The sequence below is a fragment of the Staurois parvus genome, unplaced genomic scaffold, assembly GCF_062004578.1.
Source record: "Staurois parvus isolate SC_StPar_1 unplaced genomic scaffold, SC_StPar_1.0 ptg001192l, whole genome shotgun sequence".
NCBI classification, from domain to species: Eukaryota; Metazoa; Chordata; class Amphibia; order Anura; family Ranidae; genus Staurois; species Staurois parvus.
In genome coordinates, this window is record NW_028318988.1 from 681,042 (window position 1) to 702,639 (window position 21,598).

Consider the following 21,598-nt stretch of genomic DNA (forward strand, 5'->3'; position numbering starts at 1 on the left):
CAGAAAAAAAAATCTTGCATATGACATACTCTGTTGCTAGTAATGTCCCATGTAAAAAATAAATTATTACTACATTTTTTGTCATGTCAGAGAAAGCCTGTGACTAAGTTACAGTCGTACTAAATGCAAAATTATTTTTACCCTAAGTATTATTATTATTATTATTATTATTATTATTATTACTACGAGTTTATATAGCGCCAAAGGGTTTGCTCAGCGCTGTACAATAGGGGGGACAATACATGGCACAGTACAACAACAACAAACAACGTACGAGGGGTAAGAGGGCCCTACTCTTATGAGCTTACAATCTAGGAGTGAATTTGACTTATGACTAATGACTTTTCTATATTAAGGTAAAAAAAAAAAACCCTTTACAATGTGTGGTACAGCACTTATTTAGTATATATTTTCACGGACTAAAAAAAAATATTAGTAGTAATAGTAGTAGTAGTTGCTGTTATTTTTTTAGCAGTAGTAGTAGCTTTACTAGTAGTAGTAGTGGTTGTAGTAGTAGTAGTAGTAGCAGTTGTATTATTATTATATTTTGACTCACCTGGTATAAAACCTATTTTAGTATATTTAGTATATAATTTTCTGGACTAAAACATATTTATATTAGTAGTAGTAGTAGTTGTTGTTGTTATAGCATTATTATTACTACTATTATTAATATTTTTAGTAGTAGTAGTTTTATTTTTATTATTATTATTATCATTATTATTATTATTTTTATTATGTTTCGACTCTCCTGGTTCAAAACGTATTTTTAGTATATATTTTTCTGGACTAAAAAATATTAATATTAGTAGTAGTAGTGGTTGTTGTTATAGTATTATTATTACTATTATTAATATTTTTAATAGTAGTAGTAGTTGTTTTATAATATTATTATTGTGTTTTGGCTCACTTGGTACAGAACCTATATTAGTATAATTTGTATAAATTTTTTAGTTTGTTAGCATTATTATTCAAAAACAAAATATGCCAGCATAACCCTTTATCAAACTTACCTTCCATAGATCAGCTCCCATAGCAAAAACCTTTGCAAGAATGTGTACTCTTAAAAATTTAAACTTCTTTAAAGTTGAATGAAATAAACTGAACCTTACACGCACTGTTGAAATATATTTTAGTAATTAACTACACATTGTATAGTTTTTCTTTGGCTTTGCCCTGCTGTTAAGCAAAGTACTCTGTGATGCTGTGATTAATCTTCTATTTAAACCCCTGGTTGTAAAACATTCAAGGGATGTAAAGCTAATTATAAATCTCTGAAGATTGATTAGTCCATGTTGTCATCTGAGCTTCTTGTAATACCCTGTTGATGTTGTTGTTATTGTTGTGGTTATAATTAAATTAATTAAAAATAGCTCTTTCATATGCCTTGATCTGTGGAAACTAATCAAATGATTCATTGGTTGATTGGTTAAATAATAATAATTATTATTATTATTATTATACAGGATTTATAGAGTGCCAACAGTTTGCACAGCACATTAAATTAACTAGCCATATACATAAATGACTACATTTATTACTTTTTGGCTTGTATTATTTTTATTTGTTTTGTGTTAAACTTTCATTGTATTGCTTTCCTAAATAAAGGATGGATCAATCATATATACTGTGTATATGAACTAAACACACCTCAAAAGTCCTAATCTTTAAATGTTAGTTCTATGTATTTGAAATGTTATAAATGATTAATTTTTATTTTTTTTTATTTTCAGCCACACGTGTAGCTCTAGCTCTTTCATGTGTTTACCCGACTATTCTTAACTTAATGTCTGTTTACATAGCTATGAAACTCAACCTCATATTTACACATAAAACTGCATGATTCTCAGTTAAAAAAGGTAAAAGCAGGCTCACCACACCAAAATGATGAATTTAACACATTTTTGTTGATATTTTTTCAAGTGAGACAACTGATGTTGCTTGAATCATTGATTGTAATAAACATTTTTGGATTTCAGCAATCTGGTGTGGAACTCCAGTTCTCATGTTTTCATCCAGTTAATATTATTATACCGGGTTTATACAGTGACAACAGTTTGTGCAGCGCTTTACAACGTGAGGGCAGACAGTTCAATTACAATATGATTCAATACAGTATGAAACAGAGGGCCCTGCTCTTTAGAGCTTACAATCTAAAAGGGAGGGTCAATTGATACAAAAGATAATAACTGTTGGGGATGAGCTGATAGAGAAAATAAAGTACAGATATTAGGTGGGGGCAGTAAAGGCTTGTCTTGTCTAAATGTAGACAGAGTAGGAGATAGTTGGACAGATTGGGGTAGGGAATTCCATAGGATGGGAGAGACTCAGTAGAAGTCCTAGAGGCAAGCATGGGAGAAGGTGACAAGGGAGCTAGAGAGCAGGAGGTCTTGGGAGGAGCAAAGAAAGAGGTTTGGTTGGTATTTTGAGACTAGTTTAGTGATGTAGCTGGGGGCAGAGTAGTGGATGGCTATGTAAGTTGTTGTTTGTATTTTGAATTGAATTTGTTGGGGAGCGGAAGCCAGTGGAAGGATTGGCAGAGAGAATTGTCAGATGCTGAATGGTTGGTAAGGTGGATAAGTCTGGCAGCAGCATTCATGATGGACTGAAGAGGGGATAGCCAATGTAAAGGTATTCCAATGAGAAGGGAGTTGCAGTAGTCAAGGCGAGAGATGACCAAAGAGTGGACTAGGAGCTTTAAGGTGTCATTGGTTAGGAAGGGGCGTATTTTGTAGATGTTATGAAGGTTGAGACAGTAAGCTTTGGACAGTGATAGTCCAGAATAACACTTAGCACCTTGGCACTTTAACAGAGAAGCCAGGGGAAGAGGCACGTCAGGGAGGAAATATTATGAGGTAGGTTTTGGAAAGATTGAGTTTGAAGAAGTGGTGTGACATCCAGTCTGATATATCCATTAGAAGATTAGTGCCGCTTGTAGAGACTGATGGAGTTAGCTGAGTGGTAAAGAGATAGATTTGGGTGTCATCAGCATTGAAATGGTATTGGAAGCCATGGGAAGCTATCCGCTGACCCAGGGAGGAGGTGTGGATGGAGAACAGGAGAGGTCCACAAAAAAAATCTTTGGGGGCCCTGACAGAGAAAGGAAGAGGAGAAGATAAAGTGAGATTATAATTGACGTTGAAGGGGTGGTGAGATAGGTAAAATGAGAACCAGTGAAGAGCACAGTCACGGAGACCAATGGAGTAGAGTTTTTTGAGGAGGAGGGGGTGGTCCACTGTGTCAAAGGCAGCAGAGAGGTCCAGGAGTAGGAGTACAGAATAGTGTCAATTGGAGTTAGCTGTTAACAGATCGTTTTTGAGTTTTAGGTAAATAGTTTTGAGAGCAAAATTCAGACTGAAGAGGATCAAGAGGGTTTTCTTCAGTGAGATGGCTGCACAGTTGGTTGTAGACTAGGCGCTCAAGGAGTTTGGAGGAAAAAGGGAGCAAGGGGTTTGGGTCCAAGGAAGGCTTCTTAAGTATGGGGGTGACTAGTGAATGTTTTAGAGAGTTGGGGAAGATGCCAGAAGAGAGGGATAGATTGAATATGTGCGTACTTATATTGTAAAGTGCTGAGCAAACTGTTGGAGCTATATAAATCCTATATAATAATAATAATAAAGTAAGAGAGTGTAGGATAGAGCCAGAGGGTGATCATAGCATTTGAGAGGAAATGGGGTCCAGAGGGCAGGCGGTTAAGTGGTCATTAGAAAAAAGTTTAGCAACCTTGTCTATAGTAGCAGGGTTGAATGAGGGAAGTAATGAGTGTACCTGTAGACCTGGAGTGATCAGTACTGGGAATGTCTGTACAGCGGAGATCTCATCACAAATTATATCATATTTATTTTTGAAGTGATTAGCGATCTCTTGGGCAGTGATTGAGGTAGTGAGTGGAGGCATTGGCGGACAAAGTAGATAACTGAAGGGAGAGAAGAGTTGATGGGGATTGGATGAACAGGTGTTAATCAGAGTAATAAAATAGGTCTACTTGGCGACATGGAGAGAGTTGTAGTATTTTTGAAGGGCAGATCTATGTTGGTTTAAATCTTTCTTAGACCAAGTCTTGCACCACAGGTGCTCAAGAGCATGGCTATGTGTTTCAGACTTCTGGTGTTATCTGTTTGCCAAGGTTGTAGGGGTCAGGACCTAATTCTGTGTGTAGTTAAGGGAGTAATTTTGTCTAAGACGGATGAAAGTCAACTGTAATAGAAGTGGCTAGGTTGGGGCAGGACAGGGGAGAAATTTTGTCATAGACTTGGTCAGTAGCAGAGTAGAGAAGTGAAGGGTTAAGGTGGCGGAGGTTTCTGTGAGTAACTGTTAGGTGGTTGGAGGGAGAGGAGGTAGAATTTAGAGTGAGAGCAAAGCTAATAAGGTAGTGATCAGAGAGAGGGAAAGGATTGTTGGAGAGGTTAGACGAAGTGCATAGGTAGGAGAAAACAAAGTCAAAGGAATTGCCACCAAGTGAATAGAAGCCTGTATCTACTGCTGCAGGTCGAAAAGAGGAGGCGAGACTGAGAAATTTAGACATGCAGTGAAGGAAATAAGTATTTTATCCCCTACTGATTTTGAATGTTTGCCCACTCACAAAGAAATGATCAGTCTAAAAATTGAATGGTAGGTGTATTGTAACACTGAGAGACAGAAGAGCAACAAAAAAATTCAAAAGAAATGCATGTCTATCAAATTATGCACTGATTTGCATATTCATGAGTGACATTGGTGTTTAATCCCCTATCATTCAGCAGGATTTCTTGCTACCAGTTGTCATTCATACAGGTAACAAGCTGAGACTAGAAGCAGTCTCTTAAAGGGAGTGCTGCTAATCTCAATTTGTTATCTGTATAAAAGACACCCCTATATAGACCTACACACGGATGGACTGGGCTACCAAACTATCGTCAAGCAGCTTGGTGAGAAGGTGACAACAGTTGGTGCAATCATTCGCAAATGGAAGAAACACAAGACAACTGTCAGTCCCCCTAGGTCTGGTGCACCATGCAAGATCTCACCTCATGGAGTGTCAATGATCATGAGAACAGTGAGCATTCCTCCCAGAACTACACGTGAGGATCTTGTCAATGATCTTCAGGCAGCTGAGACCACAGTCACCAAGAAAACAATTGGTAACACACTACAAGGACTGAAATCCTGAAGTGCCCGCAAGGTCCCTCTGCTCAAGAAAGCACATGTCCAGGCCCATCTGAAGTTTGCCACTGAACATCTGAATGATGCAGAGGAGGACTGGTTGAAAGTGTTGTGGTCAGATGAGACCAGAGGCATCCCAAGGGTTGCTGTCACCCGGTGCGGTAACACGTGGAGTCACCCCTCCAGAGGTGGGCGGTCCCTGTTGTGCACACACAGCCTGGATGGGCTCTTCCCCTCCGTGTGTCCCCGTTGCACCCCCCGGTGTCCCAGAACGGTAGTTTATTTCTATTACAAGGGATGAACAACATCCCTTGTGATAGCATAGGCCATGACAGTTCCTGTTTATGGAGAGATCTGGGGTCTATTAGACCCCAAATCTCTCCTTTGGCTTCCCAATGCATGTGATCAGACACAGATCATTCTGATCACTTGCATTGAGATTGCATGGTAGAGCCTGGTAAAGGTGTCGGTGGCAGGAGGGGGAGGGATGGCCTTCTGCCGCCTGTAAAAGTAACCCAAAGAGAGAGAGGGAGAGAAGGGGGAGAAGAGGGGGAGAGAGGGAGAAGAAGGGGGATGAGAAGAGAGAGGGAGAGAGAGGGAGGTAGGAGAGAGGGGGGGAGAGGGAGAGAGAGGGAGAAGAGAGAGGGGGTGAGAAGAGAAAGAGGGAGGCAGAGGGGGGGGGAGGGAGAGGGGGAGAGAAGGAGGGGGAGAGGGGGAGGATAGAGAGAGGAGGGGGGGAGGGGGAGAAGAGAGAGGGGGGAGAAAGAGAGGGGGGGAGAGAGAGAGAGAGGGGGGGGAAGAGAACGAGAAAGGGGAGAGAGGGGGGGAGAAGAAGAGAGAGAGAGAGAGAAGGGGATGGGGGGAAGAGAGAGGGGGAGGGAGAGGAGAGGGGTAAGAGAGAGAGAGGCAGGGGGGAAGAGAGAGAGAGACAGGGGAGAAGAGGGGGGGGAGAGAGGGGGGAGAGGGGGGGATAGAGAGGGGGGAAAGAGAGAGAGGGAGGAAAAGATAGAGAGGGGGGAAAGAGAGAGAGAGAGGGAGGAAAAGATAGAGAGGGGTAAAGAGAGAGGGGAGGAGATGAGAGAGATGGGGGGGAGAGGGGAGGAGAAGAGAGAGGTGGGAAGAGAGAGAGGGGGGAAGAGAGAGAGAGGGGAAGAGAGAGAAGGAGGAGACGAGAGAGGGGGAGAAGAGTGAGATAGAGGGGGGGAGAGATAGAGGGGGGAGAGAGAGAGGGGGGGGTCGAGAGACAGGGGGAAGAGAGAGAGAGGGGGGAGAAGAGGGGGGGAGACAGAGGGGGAGAAGACAGGGATGGGGGAGTAGAGAGAGAGGGGGGGGAAGAGAGAGGGGGAAGAAGAGAGAGAGGAGAAGAGAGAGCGAGGGGGAGGAAGAGAGAGGGGGGAAGAAGAGAGAGGGGGGGGATAAGAGGAGAGATATGGGGGAAGAGAGAGATGGAGGAAGAAGAGGGGGAGGGGAAGAGAGGAGAGAAGAGAGGGGGGGTGAGGGAAGAAGAGAGAGAGAGAGCAGGAAAGAAGAGAGAGAGGAGGAAAGAAGAGAGAGGAGGGAAGAAGAGAGAGAGAGGGAGGAAGAAGGGGGGGAGAGACAGACGGAGACGCTATTTGACAAGTAATGGCGCACTTATCTGGGGTCCGTGGTGTCTGCGGCTGCACTGATACTTGACATGCAGTGATGATCTCCTCCCCTGCACCTCCTCTTCATGGTCAGCTGACCTTTAGGCTCCACCCTCTGGCCCTATGCAGTGAACGGAATAGACGGCCGGCTGGCTACAGAGAGGCCAGGTGGGCGGAGCGTAGCTGAGACGGTCAGTCCGGGTCTGGGCTTCCTGGCAGATCCTAATGATGTCAGTGGGTGCAGCAGGGAATCAACGCTCCGGGAAAGAGGGTAAGACAGCCAGCTTGCCATTAATTCAGGATGGCATAAGCCGAGCCCACCTTCCCCTGCTCCAGACTTGCTGAGCCCGCCCCCCTGCCTAAATCCTGCCTTCCACTTGAGCCTGCCTCCCGCCGAAGCCATGCCAAGCTCTCCCAACCTGTCAAGTCCTGGTCCCTTGTCTCTTCTGCCTGGGGGCAGATACGCCTCTGGTGTCACAAGTTAGCCTGCAGCCTCTTGTTTGTTTATTCTCACCTCCTTGGTGCTCCTGATTCCTTCACATGTGTGTTTGTCTGTGCTCTTCTATGCGCGTTGTTTGCTGTACTCTGGGTTTTATTTCCTTCCCTTCCATCACTTCCTGTCCTGCCTCCTTGTCTGCCTGTCTATATAAGATGTGCTCAGACTAGGCCACATTGCCTGAGCAACTTCATGTTGTTGGAGCTCCCATGTGTTTCCACTGTGAATCCTGTGTTGTCTATCTGTGTACTGACCCCGGCTTCGTTCCTGACCTTGCTTGTTTTCCACCTGTCCTGACCTCGGCTTGCCTATTGGATTCCCTGTGTCTTCTCCCCGTTGTACCCTTCTCCCGCTAGCGGTCTCTTCCATCTCAGCTGGGTGTACCTGGGGGCCGTGACCTGGTCCCAGCCTTCTGCAAGTCCATCCCCACCATCAGGATCCCTGGTGAACAAGTAGGCTGGGGCTTAGACTCCGCACCCTGGGGAACCCCAAGCTGTGGATCTATAGAGCTCACTACCATAGGCGTTGACAACTGGGTGTCACCCAGTGTGATTGATGTCACCCGGTGCAGCACGCACCCACCTAGGGATGCCACTGGATGAGACCAAAATCAAGCTCTTTGGCATCAGTCAACTCTCTATGCTTGGACGAGGAGGAATGCTGCCTATGACCCAAGAACACCATCCCAACTGTCAAACATGGTGGTGGAAACATTTTGCTTTGGGGTTTTTTTTCTGCTAAGGGGACAGGACAACTGCACCGCATCAAAGGGACAATGTAAATCTTAACTCGCACGAAAATAGGAAAGCTTGGACTGATGCTAAACAACAATTTGACACTTGGGCAGCAGCCCAAGAGGCTCTGTACCAATCCCATATTGACCTGAATTTTCACAAATTCAGCAACAAGCCGGGCAAGCTGTTAGCACGGCTATGCAAAAAACATTTTATCCCTACCCTTTTCACGTCCCTGAGGGACTCCTAGGGTATATTAAAAAGCAAACCTAACAAAATTATCTCCATCTTAGAAAATTTCTTCCGGAATCTATATGATTCAGTTCCTATAGACATCGCCCAGGCCACCTCCTTTTTTGAATCACATCTCACTACCGCATTTAGATCCAACCGCGCTTCAATCCCTGAATGCCCCAATATCTCAATCAGACATCTTATTAGCCATCAAATCCCTTACCAACGGTAAAGCCCCCCGGGCCTGATGGTTATACAGCTGAATTCTATAAAGTTATGGCCTATACCCTTTCCCCTACCTTACAGTCAGTCTTCCAGTCAATCCAGGGGGGAGGGGAGTACCTCCCCTCTGGATTCCAAGCCCACATTAAATTGATAGCCAAAAAAGATAAAGATCCGATGGACCCTGGATCATATTAGCCAATATCCCTCCTGAACTTAGACGCAAAACTTCTATCAAAAATCGTTGCCTCTTACTTAGCCGCTATATTACCCACTCTCATCCATCCTTCGCAAGCAGGTTTCGTGCAGGGCCACTCGGCTGCTTCAAATATTCGTAAGGTGATATCGGTCCTGAATCAGGCTGCTAATGGCTCACCCCGAGATGCAGCAATCATTTCACTAGACGCTGAAAAGGCCTTCAACAATGTCAATTTCGATTGGTTCTTCTTAACCCTACGGAAATTTGGATTTGAGGGCCCTTTCATGCACGTGATTTGAGTCATGTACTCATCACCAAAAGCCCATGTCTTAGCGGCAGGTCACATATCCAACCCCATTCAACTTCACAAGGGCACCAGACAGGGATGCCCATTATCTCCTTTACACTTCAACCTGGCCCTGGAACCCCTAGCATGTTTTTTACTGTTTCACTCTGACCTTCATGGAATTACAATTGGTCAACAAGAATTGAGAATCTCCTTGTTTGCTGTTGATATTTTAATTTTCACCTCGAACCCATCTCTCGATCTGCCATACATTCAAGACATCTTTTCAGCATTCCGCCTCTGCTCAGGGCTTCATATAATTTTTTCCAAGAGTAAGGTTCTTCCACTATTCCATGCCCGCCCTCCTGTGTGGTGCCAAAACTTGGCATTTAAAATAGCAACTAAGAACATCACATACCTAGGCATAAGGATAGGGAAACTAGCATCATCTATATACATGCTTAACTATACGCCCACGATTAATAAAATTATTGGAGAATTAGAGATGTGGAAGGATCTACCGCTCTCACTCTTGGGCAGATCACATCTATTCAAGATGGTGAACTTCCCAAAACTTCTCTATCCACTCCAGACTATACCCCTCCTCCTGAGACACAGCAACACAACAAAGTTAAACCGGGTGATTTCAAAGTTTCTCTGGAAGGGCAAACGCCCATGCATAGCACTTTCTAAATTATTTCTGCCGTGAAGCGAAGGAGGCACCTGTCTTCCATATGCACGAGTATACAACCTGTCTTGCCTGCTTCATATCTGCCTAGACTGGCTCACTCGATCCTCGAAATACTCCAACTATCACATTGCGTCTGCTATAGAATATCCCTTCGATCTCATGGCCTTCCTACATTCAAATGTTAACTCCCTCCCACCCCATCTAAAACATAACTAGCTCATTCGCGATACCCTTATTACATGGCGGGAAGTCAGACGTAAGTTGAGGGTCTCTCCGTGACTCTCTTGTTTTCTTCCTATCCACAATAATCCCTCCTTCTTCCCTCTGCAATCTCATGCAGCTTATGAAACTTGGTTCACACAAGACCTAACTTTGGTACAGCACCTATATAACACCTCTACGGGTTCCCCAAAGCCTCTTCACAACCTCCTACAAACTTATAATTTACGTTCACATAATTTTTTTTATGTACTACAAGTAAGGAACTTTGTCGACTCTGTTACGCCACTCAAATCCACTAGATTCTGTACGACATTAATCGATGTCCTAGCAAACTCTTGAAAATACAAAATATCCAACATATATAGACCTCTAAATCTGCTGTACACAAAACCCCTGGACTCATCTAACTCTGTGAAATCCTGGGCCAAAGATTTTGATAATGCATTTACAGGCGATCAACTACTATTAGGCTTCAACTCCACATGTGCCTTCAACCTCAATGAATTCTGGTGCGAACAACAGCTTAAGATCTTACACCGTGCCTATATGCCCTGTCTCTATTTGAGAACCGACCCAGTCTGTCCACATGCCCTCTCTGTGGCAGCCACAAACTTTCACTGCGCCATAGACTTTGGCTCTGCTCTGCTATATCTACATTCTGGAAGCAAGTGATCAACTTTATAACCTCTATCACCACCTCCCAATTGATCCATGATCCGTTACTTCTACTCTTTGGCTACATGGAACAGTCAGTTACAGGATCCTCTCCCTCTCAACTATCAGCTCTCAGAAACAATAAGCCTTGGATATCTACTTGTCTCTTGATAGCGAGAAGGGCCATCCTTTGGAAATGGGTCTCCAACTGTCCTCCAACTTTAACGGACATAAAGCAAGATCTAAACTCCCAACTACACCTGGACAGGCTTAACCTAATCACCTCTCCGTCCAAATCCAAAGTGGGACAATATCTCCAAAAGTGGAAGCCCTACATTACAGGATCTCTCTCCACACAAAAGCTAGCATTCTTTTTCCAGGACCCTAGTGTCTTAAGTCACTTTACGAAACCTCCCACATGACATGCTGCAATGGTTCTCGTCTCACAGTAATCAGCTGATTTTTGTAAACCCGGTTATGCTGTTGTTGTGTAGCTTCCTTTCTCTACCTGCCTCTCTACTTTCTTTCCTTCCATTACTTTCTTTGTCTCCAACTTTGTCCTGATTCCTCGATATGCTTCCTAACAATGGATCAACCGAGCATTAGCTATCAATCCACATCATAGGCCTATACCAGGCAACTGGAGCTGTACACCCCTCCTGCAACACTCCTGGTGGAACCCGGAGCCACTGGTCTCTGGTTTCTCACTTCTCTGTTCCCAATCAATTTACTACTCTCTCTCTTGAACTCAACTCTAACTCGTTCACATTCTACTCTATCTTTTCTGCATCCCTCTCCAGGTCATTTGAATCTCTGGGTAATACCTGCATTTTCCTTTACACTCCCTTCCCTTCCCTTTCTTTTTCCCTGCTCCTCCCTTCGTACCTCCTAACTCTAAACTTGAATCTCAGCTACCTCACCTGCCTTCCCCCTTTCCCCCTCACATCTTTGGTTCTTTTGTTCTCCCTCTCTCTTCAGTCCCCTTCTTCTTTCATGCTCTAGTACTTCTCCCCCTATGCATCCTTCTCTGTTCTTATCCTCCTATCCAGCTCCCTTTTTCCTGTTCTTGTTTATTATTTACTTATCCTTCTCTGTATGCTTGTGGAGGATTTCAGTTGACATCTATGAACATCCCACACACCCAGCATCAGACTACTTCACTCATGCTATAACCTCACCTTCTCTCTCTAACTCATAGTCTTTACTAGAGATGAGCGAATTATTCAAAAATTCGATTCGGCTGATTCGCCGAATTTGCGGGAGAAATTCGATTCGATGCGAATTTATTCGCTGCGAATTTAACTTATTAAAAGGGTTTCTAGGCTTCAGAGAGCCTTTATATTAGTGCAGAACACTGTACCTTTAATTTAAATGCCCTTGGAGTCTGCTGGGGAAGAGAAGTAATACTGTCAGTCAGTATGACATGCAGATGAGTGCCGTCGATCTTAGAATCACCGCACACTTCACTCATTTGGGCAGTCACGGGGCACGATGAAGAAGAAGAAGAAGAAGAAGAAGAATGAAAAGAAGAAGAAGAATGAAAAGAAGAAGAAGAATGAAAAGAAGAATGATAAGAAGAATGAGAAGAATGAAAAGAAGAAGAAGAAGAATGAAAAGAAGAATGAAAAGAAGAAGAAGAAGAATGAAAAGAAGAAGAAGAAGAATGAAAAGAAGAATGAAAAGAAGAATGAGAAGAATGAAAAGAAGAAGAATGAAAAGAAGAATGAAAAGAAGAAGAAGAATGAAAAGAAGAAGAATTAAAAGAAGAATGAAAAGAAGAAAAAGAAGAATGAAAAGAAGAAGAAGAATGAAAAGAAGAAGAAGAAGAATGAAAAGAAGAAGAATGAAAAGAAGAATGAAAAGAAGAATGAGAAGAATGAAAAGAAGAATGAAAAGAAGAAGAAGAATGAAAAGAAGAATGAGAAGAAGAATGAAAAGAAGAATGAAAAGAAGAAGAAGAATGAAAAGAATAATGAGAAGAAGAATGAAAAGAAGAATGAGAAGAATGAAAAGAAGAATGAAAAGAAGAATGAGAAGAATGAAAGAGTCTTCTGACTCTTGTTCACTGTCCAGCTGCACACTGTCCTCTTCTCTGATAACCCCATGTACACTGTCCTACAAACTAATGCCTTCTGTAGACTGCCCTATAAACTGCTGATCCTATCCTTTGCCCTGCTGACCCTCTGTATACTGCCCAACTGACCCATCCTCTGCCCCCCTGACATTTTTTACTGCACCTCCACATCAGATAGGCTAGATCAGGCCCTGCCTGCAAAGCAGGGATAGGAAACTTAGAGATATGTTAGTAAAAGCAGCACACTTTACAAACATTACACACAGGTATACATTTAACCCTTTGATTGCCCTAGATCAGACATCACTAAATGGTGGACCGTGGTCCAGATCCAGACTGGGTTATTGTCCCATCTGGACCATCTGAAGTCCCGCTATTTAAGAGCCGGCTTTTCCTCTCAGCTGCCATCACTGCTGTCATCCTCATCCAGCTGACATTGGAGGCAGGACAGCTCCGAATGAACAGTGGGAGGCACATCAGTATACAGGTGACATGGGAGGCAGGACAACTCCAACTGGAGGCATATCAGTCTAGAGCGGAAATTGGAGGCTCTGGATGGAGGGCAGGAACTGTCACATTAACATTTCAAGTTAAACAGCAGATGATTGGTTGCAAGCAACCAATCACCAGCTGGTTACCAGGAAAAGTTGTGCAGCTTCCACCATCCATCCGAAGCTGTCCTGCCTCCAATGTCCACTCTAGACTGATGTGCCTCCCGCCATCCATCTGGAGCTATCCTGCCTCCAATGTCCGCTCTAGACTGATGTGCCTCCCGCCATCCATCTGGAGCTGTCCTGTCTCCAATGTCCACTCTAGACTGGTGTGCCTTCTGACATCCATCCAGAGCTGTCCTGCCTCCAATGTCAGATGTATACTGATGTGCCTCCCTCTGTCCATCTGGAGATGTTCTGCCTCTGATATCAGATGTAGAGATGAGCGAATTATTTAAAAAAAAGAATGAGAAGAAGAATGAAAAGAAGAATGAGAAGAAGAATGAAAAGAAGAATGAAAAGAAGAATGAGAAGAATGAAAAGAAGAATGAAAAGAAGAAGAAGAATGAAAAGAAGAATGAGAAGAAGAATGAAAAGAAGAATGAGAAGAATGAAAAGAAGAATGAAAAGAAGAAGAAGAAGAATGAAAAGAAGAAGAAGAATGAAAAGAAGAATGAAAAGAAGAAGAAGAAGAATGAAAAGAAGAATGAAAAGAAGAAGAAGAAGAATGAAAAGAAGAAGAAGAAGAATGAAAAGAAGAATGAAAAGAAGAATGAGAAGAATGAAAAGAAGAAGAAGAATGAAAAGAAGAAGAATGAAAAGAAGAAGAAGAAGAATGAAAAGAAGAATGAAAAGAAGAAGAATGAAAAGAAGAAGAATGAAAAGAAGAATGAAAAGAAAAATGAGAAGAATGAAAAGAAGAAGAAGAAGAATGAAAAGAAGAATGAAAAGAAGAATGAGAAGAATGAAAAGAAGAATGAAAAGAAGAAGAAGAATGAAAATAAGAATGAGAAGAAGAATGAAAAGAAGAATGAGAAGAATGAAAAGAAGAATGAAAAGAAGAAGAAGAATGAAAAGAAGAATGAGAAGAAGAATGAAAAGAAGAATGAGAAGAAGAATGAGAAGAATGAAAAGAAGAATGAGGAGAATGAAAAGAAGAATGAAAAGAAGAAGAAGAAGAATGAAAAGAAGAAGAATGAAAAGAAGAATGAAAAGAAGAAGAATGAAAAGAAGAAGAAGAAGAATGAAAAGAAGAATGAAAAGAAGAAGAAGAAGAATGAAAAGAAGAATGAAAAGAAGAAGAAGAAGAATGAAAAGAAGAAGAAGAAGAATGAAAAGAAGAATGAAAAGAAGAATGAGAAGAATGAAAAGAAGAAGAAGAATGAAAAGAAGAAGAATGAAAAGAAGAAGAAGAAGAATGAAAAGAAGAATGAAAAGAAGAAGAATGAAAAGAAGAAGAATGAAAAGAAGAATGAAAAGAAAAATGAGAAGAATGAAAAGAAGAAGAATGAAAAGAAGAATGAAAAGAAGAATGAGAAGAATGAAAAGAAGAATGAAAAGAAGAAGAAGAATGAAAAGAAGAATGAGAAGAAGAATGAAAAGAAGAATGAGAAGAATGAAAAGAAGAATGAAAAGAAGAAGAAGAATGAAAAGAAGAATGAGAAGAAGAATGAAAAGAAGAATGAGAAGAAGAATGAGAAGAATGAAAAGAAGAATGAGGAGAATGAAAAGAAGAATGAAAAGAAGAAGAAGAAGAATGAAAAGAAGAAGAATGAAAAGAAGAATGAAAAGAAGAAGAATGAAAAGAAGAAGAAGAAGAATGAAAAGAAGAATGAAAAGAAGAAGAAGAAGAATGAAAAGAAGAAGAAGAAGAATGAAAAGAAGAATGAGAAGAATGAAAAGAAGAAGAATGAAAAGAAGAATGAAAAGAAGAAGAAGAAGAAGAATGAAAAGAAAAATGAAAAGAAGAAGAAGAAGAATGAAAAGAAGAAGAAGAAGAAGAAGAATGAAAAGAAGAATGAAAAGAAGAATGAGTAGAATGAAAAGAAGAATGAAAAGAAGAAGAAGAATGAAAAGAAGAATGAGAAGAAGAATGAAAAGAAGAATGAGAAGAAGAATGAAAAGAAGAATGAAAAGAAGAATGAGAAGAATGAAAAGAAGAATGAAAAGAAGAAGAAGAATGAAAAGAAGAATGAGAAGAAGAATGAAAAGAAGAATGAGAAGAAGAATGAGAAGAATGAAAAGAAGAATGAGAAGAATGAAAAGAAGAATGAAAAGAAGAAGAAGAAGAATGAAAAGAAGAAGAAGAATGAAAAGAAGAATGAAAAGAAGAAGAAGAATGAAAAGAAGAAGAAGAAGAATGAAAAGAAGAATGAAAAGAAGAAGAAGAATGAAAAGAAGAAGAAGAAGAATGAAAAGAAGAAGAATGAAAAGAAGAATGAAAAGAAGAATGAGAAGAATGAAAAGAAGAAGAAGAAGAATGAAAAGAAGAATGAAAAGAAGAAGAAGAATAATGAAAAGAAGAAGAAGAAGAAGAATGAAAAGAAGAAAAAGAAGAATGAAAAGAAGAAGAATGAAAAGAAGAAGAAGAAGAATGAAAAGAAGAAGAATGAAAAGAAGAATGAAAAGAAGAATGAGAAGAATGAAAAGAAGAATGAAAAGAAGAAGAAGAATGAAAAGAAGAATGAGAAGAAGAATGAAAAGAAGAATGAAAAGAAGAATGAGAAGAATGAAAAGAAGAATGAGAAGAAGAAGTATTCCAGTACAGCAAAAAGTGTATCTGCAGAGAGCTCCGCTATTTCTGACAGTTCTCTGACAGTTCCTTCACATTTACAGCGGTTGAAACATTGTATCTATTTGTTTCCGAATAAAAACATCTGTATCCTAAATGGAAACAAATAGATACAATGTTTCAACTGCTGTAAATGTGAAGGAACTGTCAGAGAACTGTCAGAAATAGCGGAGCTCTCTGCAGTGACACTTTTTGCCGGCTGATCGGGGAAAATTCGATTCGTGCATCCGAAGTTGGCTAATATTCGGATTCGGCACGAATCGAATTTTTCCAGAAATTCGAAACGAATTCCACTTCGCCTGGTTCGATTTGCTCATCTCTAGTCTTTACCCGTCAACACTTCTTCTTTTCCCTTACACCCGCCTTCTTCTCACCACCTTTATACTCAATGCCTCCCATTTGGGTATGGAAACCTTCCAACCCGACAGCATACAAGTGATTTCTCGTAACGTCCTTTATCATAATATGTGATTGAAGACTTATGCGTCATAACCCTTTTAAGTTTAATAAGATGTCATGTGTATGTCATATGCTCATTCACCACTTTGGTTTGTTTTGTTCTGTGAAAGCCCAATAAATATTCTTTAAAAAAAAAAAAAAGGGACGATGGACGGGGCAATGTACCGTCAAATCTTGGGTGAGAACCTTCTTCCCTCAGCCAGGCAATTGAAAATGGGTTGTGGATGGGTGTTCCAGCATGACAATGACTCAAAACACACAGCCAAGGCAACAAAGGAGTGGCTGAAGAAGAAGCACATTAAGGTCCTGGAGTGGCCTAGCCAGTCTCCAGACCTTAATCTGATTGAAAATCTGTGGAGGGAGCTGAAAGTTCGAGTTGCCAAACATCAGCCACCAAACCTTAATGACTTGGAGAGGATCTGCCAAAAAGAGTGGGCCAAAATCACTCCTGAGATGTGTGCAAACCTGGTGGCCAATTATAGGGAACGTCTGACATCTATGATTGCCATCAAGGGATTTGCCACCAAGTACTAAGTCATGTTTTGTGAAGGGGATCAAACACATATTTCCCTCATGAACATGCAAATCAGTCATCATTTGTTAGACATGCATTTCTTTTGAATTTTTTGTTGCTATTCAGTCTCTCAGTGTTACAATACAGCTACCATTCAATTTTTTGACTGATCATTATTTTGTGAGTGGGCAAACATTCAAAACCAGCAGGGGATCAAATACTTATTTCCTTCACTGTATATACTGTACCTCCCAGACACCTTTCATATACCTTTTGGAACCTCTGATCCGCTGATCCACTCCAGGTGATGCACTTCTCCTTTGAGGATGTCCATGGAGGATGTCAAATGGCGAAACACGTAGAGTGGGGCTTTGGACATGATGTCACCACGCAGTGAGTCCTGGTTTTATGTCTATGCTGTGTAACTTATGTCAGTGGAGACACTCACAAATGTGAGTGCTCTAATATTTTTTAAAAATAAGGATCACATTTTAAGGATTTTATGCTATGCAAATTATTTCTCTTCTCCTCCCCTATTATTGATGATCGGGATAACATTGGTAATTTGGAACTATTGAGGATTCATTGGGTCTGCAGATGAATATTCCCAGAGGGGAATGCGCTGCAAGCTGGCTGTTTCACACACCAGCACCATGTACCTCTGGTGGGTTTATTTAGTATTTTCCAATGATGGATTCACAATGGTGTTTGGTGGAAGAAAGGAATAAGAAAGAAGCAAATAATATTATTTGGTTTATCACATGGGACTGTTTATGTATCAAGATATGTGTTAAATGTCATTATTTGATATATAGTGGTTGAATTGGCTTATAGCACATAATTATTTTGTATTGTAAGTGGGAAGGTGCACGTTTTTGACTATTTTACTTATATTATTTTTTTTATTGACTAAGCTAGGTGGGATGTACACTATAACACAGTTTATGATCATTGCTTTACAGCCTGGGGAAAAGACATATACTGTATATACGGCTTGCTCTATCCTGACAATCAAATGTGCTCAGACACATAAAAGAAACTAAGGGAGGATGCACTGCAGATTCCCTTTAAATGTGGAACAATGTCAGTGTAACACACTGCAATGTTACTGTTAGCAGGATGTTGGTTGAGCACAAGATGGCGGTGTTTCACAGTTTAGCTATTACAGACTTGAGTATAGCAAAGCATTATTGAACTTGTATGCTAAAGGCAGGACCCAGACAGGCTGAAAGCAGACTACATTTCCCAGAAAAGCTGGCAAAAGAGGCGGGATCAGGGGCGGACTATCCATTTGGAAATTCGGGCACTGCCCGAGGGCCCGGGGTCAGTAGGGGGCCTCATGAGATGCCCCTGGTACCTTTTTCATAGGCTTATTTGAATTTGGGCAAGGACACAGGGGCCTAATGATCCCCTATTGCCCGGGGGCCCCATGAGTTGTCAGTCCGGCCCTGGGCGGGAGCATATACAGTGCATCCAGAAAGTATTCACAGCGCTTAACTTTTGCCTCATTTTGTTATGTTACAGCCTTATTCCTTTATTCTTTTTTTTTTTATTTATTAGGTTCAAAGAGACAAAACAAATCAAAAAGTACAACAAAAAAAAAGTAAAACAAAGAGGGGGTTTCAAAAGGGTCAAAGTGATCAAGGTAGGAAGGCACAGTAGTTTAGGCGATCCAGTTTGTCCGATATACACAATTAATACACAATGTGAGAAGAGAATGCAGACTGCAAGGAACTACATCACAAATAGAAGATAGGCTATTCCTATTCACGGTTTCAGCATAGGTCTCTCTGCATAAGGGAATGGATGTATGTCTGATCGAGAAGCAATATATCCTGAATTAGTTGGAAGTTCAATGAGAGATGAGGCGTGGAACGAAATCAGGTGAATCTACATATGGAAGAATTGCGGATCAGGATATGTAGTAGCCTCTTGTTAAGTCAAGGGTTATGTATCGTGTTTTCAAAAGTGATATGTGTGTCTATCAGTATCATCTGAAGAAGACCTGCAAAATGTGAATGTGAGAGTGTTAGTGTTAGTGTATCTTGTAGGGAATGAAGTATATTTAAAGAAATATATATTTTTAGTGGAACCCAACTAGAGAAAAAATTTGGTCTACAATGGAAACCTTACCCTTCCATCCACCTAAACCCCAAAATGTACTCCTAATTCCTACATTGCTACAAACCAATTACCAATTAAAACACCCTTGTATCCAAGCCGCCCTTCAAGCCTGGCGCGATCTTCTGACCATGGAATACACAGACCCCAAACTAATTCTCACCCCAATTGAAATATTACACTCCATTACACCCTCACTGGACCTCACCCAATGGGAAAAACAAAACATACATAAAATAACAGACCTCTATAAAGACCACGCCCAGCATTCATTTCAAATTCTCCAATCCACGTTCAACTTACCATTCACGGAATACTTTGCCTACTTAAGGATAGCCCACAGTATGCAAACAAAAAGTATACCTCACACCACAAAAATCCCTAATACTGCCTACTTTTTCTTTACAAAGCCACAATACCCAGGTAAAGGTATCTCCACTTTCTACAAATACATAACGAACATACAATTTGCTTTAAAATATACTCCCTTATCCAACTGGGAAAAAACCCTCTCAGAAACAATTACATCACACACATGGAGCACAGCATTTAACACCACTTACAAATCATCCCGCTGCAGTTCACACTGGGAAGCATACTTAAAAATCCTCCAACAATGGTATTTAACCCCAGTCAAACTTGCCATGTATTACCCAAAACACTTTGCCTCTTGCTGGCGAGAATGCGGAGACATATACATATATTATGGTCATGCAAATCAATCAAATCCTTTTGGAAACGTGTCTTCCAACTACTCTCTGAAATAACCCAAACAGTGATCAACCCAAACCCTCTACTTGCGCTTTTACATATTGGGATTGAAAAATTCCCCTATACCTCTCGCACCATAATTGTCCATATACTTTTCGCAGCAAAAATCACTATAACCAGATTATGGAACACCACTACTGCCCCTTCTCTCAAATCACTAATTACAGATCTTAATTTCCAATGCGAAATGGAAAAAAGATTGGCCCTCAACAACTCCACCCAATACAAATTTAATTCCCAATGGACTAACTGGTTAAAACATCCCAATTGCTCAGTACAAGCCTGATTTTGCACAAATAATTGAATTACCCATCCATTTTAGACTGGTACTCCTCCCCTCATCCCATTATAACTTTCTCCTCCTCTCCTCTCCCCTCCCTACCCTCTTCCTCCTCCTCTTCTCCCCATGTTTACACCCCTCTACCATTTTCTACACCTCGCCAAAGTTCAGTATATATCCATATCTACCTATGTTACTATTGCCTTAATCCTTGTCCCCAGCCAAATGGTGGGGTACACATGCTCCAATAATGTATTGTATGACTACAATTTTTATTGAACTGAACGTTATTATTATAACATTACCCTGTTATTGAAAATCTTCAATAAAAACATTTTAAAATAAAAAAATATATATTTTAAAAAATATTTTTCATATATTTTGTAACAAATAAATGCATTTCAGTATATATTTATATATATATATATATATATATATATATATATATATATATTTTTTTTTTTTTTTTTTAATATATTGAATATGGCCACAATTGTTGCATTTCAAATATATGTCAATATATTTGGGAAGAATATTTTTAAAATATATTTCAAATATATTTTTCTTCCATGTGGGACAGTGTGCAGTGACATCAGAGTAAGCCATCCCAGTGCAGGGGGGGAGCCGGAGCAACTGTGCAAGACTGAAGAGAAGGCAACAACTACACATACCGGTAAAATCAGAAATCCTAACATGCCGGCTTGTTCCAGGTAAGGGACACCAAGTATTGAAGCAAGAAGCCGAAAATGACAGGCAAGGCGTTAGCATTTACAAAATGAGAAATAGCAATGGGATCCTCTATGTGTCTGCCAGGAAAGATAAAATAAAAGTTGATCAAGAGACATCTCTTCTGTTTATTAGCTCCGTTTATTTATTTTTTTTCTATAATAATTTGTATTAGGAACAATACATAAACGATGACGTACAGATAAACTGACATATTGCAAAAACTATAATATTACAATCATTAACAGATTATAATTAAAAAAAACAATAATAACAGTTCCCTCATTGGGCACCCTTATACTATATTGCCAATCCAGTAAAAAACCCTCGCCCTCCTGAGGATTTACCCCCCTTCCTGACCAGGCCATTTTTTGCGTTATGGCGCTGCGTTACTTTAACTGACAATTGCGCGGTCATGCAACGCTGCACCCAAATAAAATTTACTTCCTTTTTTTTGCACAAATTGAGCTTTCTTTCGGTGGTATTTGATAGCCTGCACGGTTTTATTTTTTTTGCGCTATAAAAACAAAAGAGACCGACAATTTTGAAAAAAAAAAATCTTTTTGACTTTTTGCTATTAAACATGTCCAGTAAAAAAAATAAAAAAATCTAATTTTGTCATAAAATTAGGCCAAAATTTATTCTGCTCCATGTCTGCTAAAAAAAAATCCCAATATGTGTAAATTAATTGGTTTACGTGAAAATTATAAAGTTTACAAATGGGGGTATATACACTGGGATTTTTATTTTTACTAGTAATGGCGGCGATCAGTGACTTATGGTAGGACTGCGGTGGGCATTCTGAAACTGGGGGAACTGACTTGGTGTCACTGACATCCCCAGTGACACCAATACAGTACTATAAA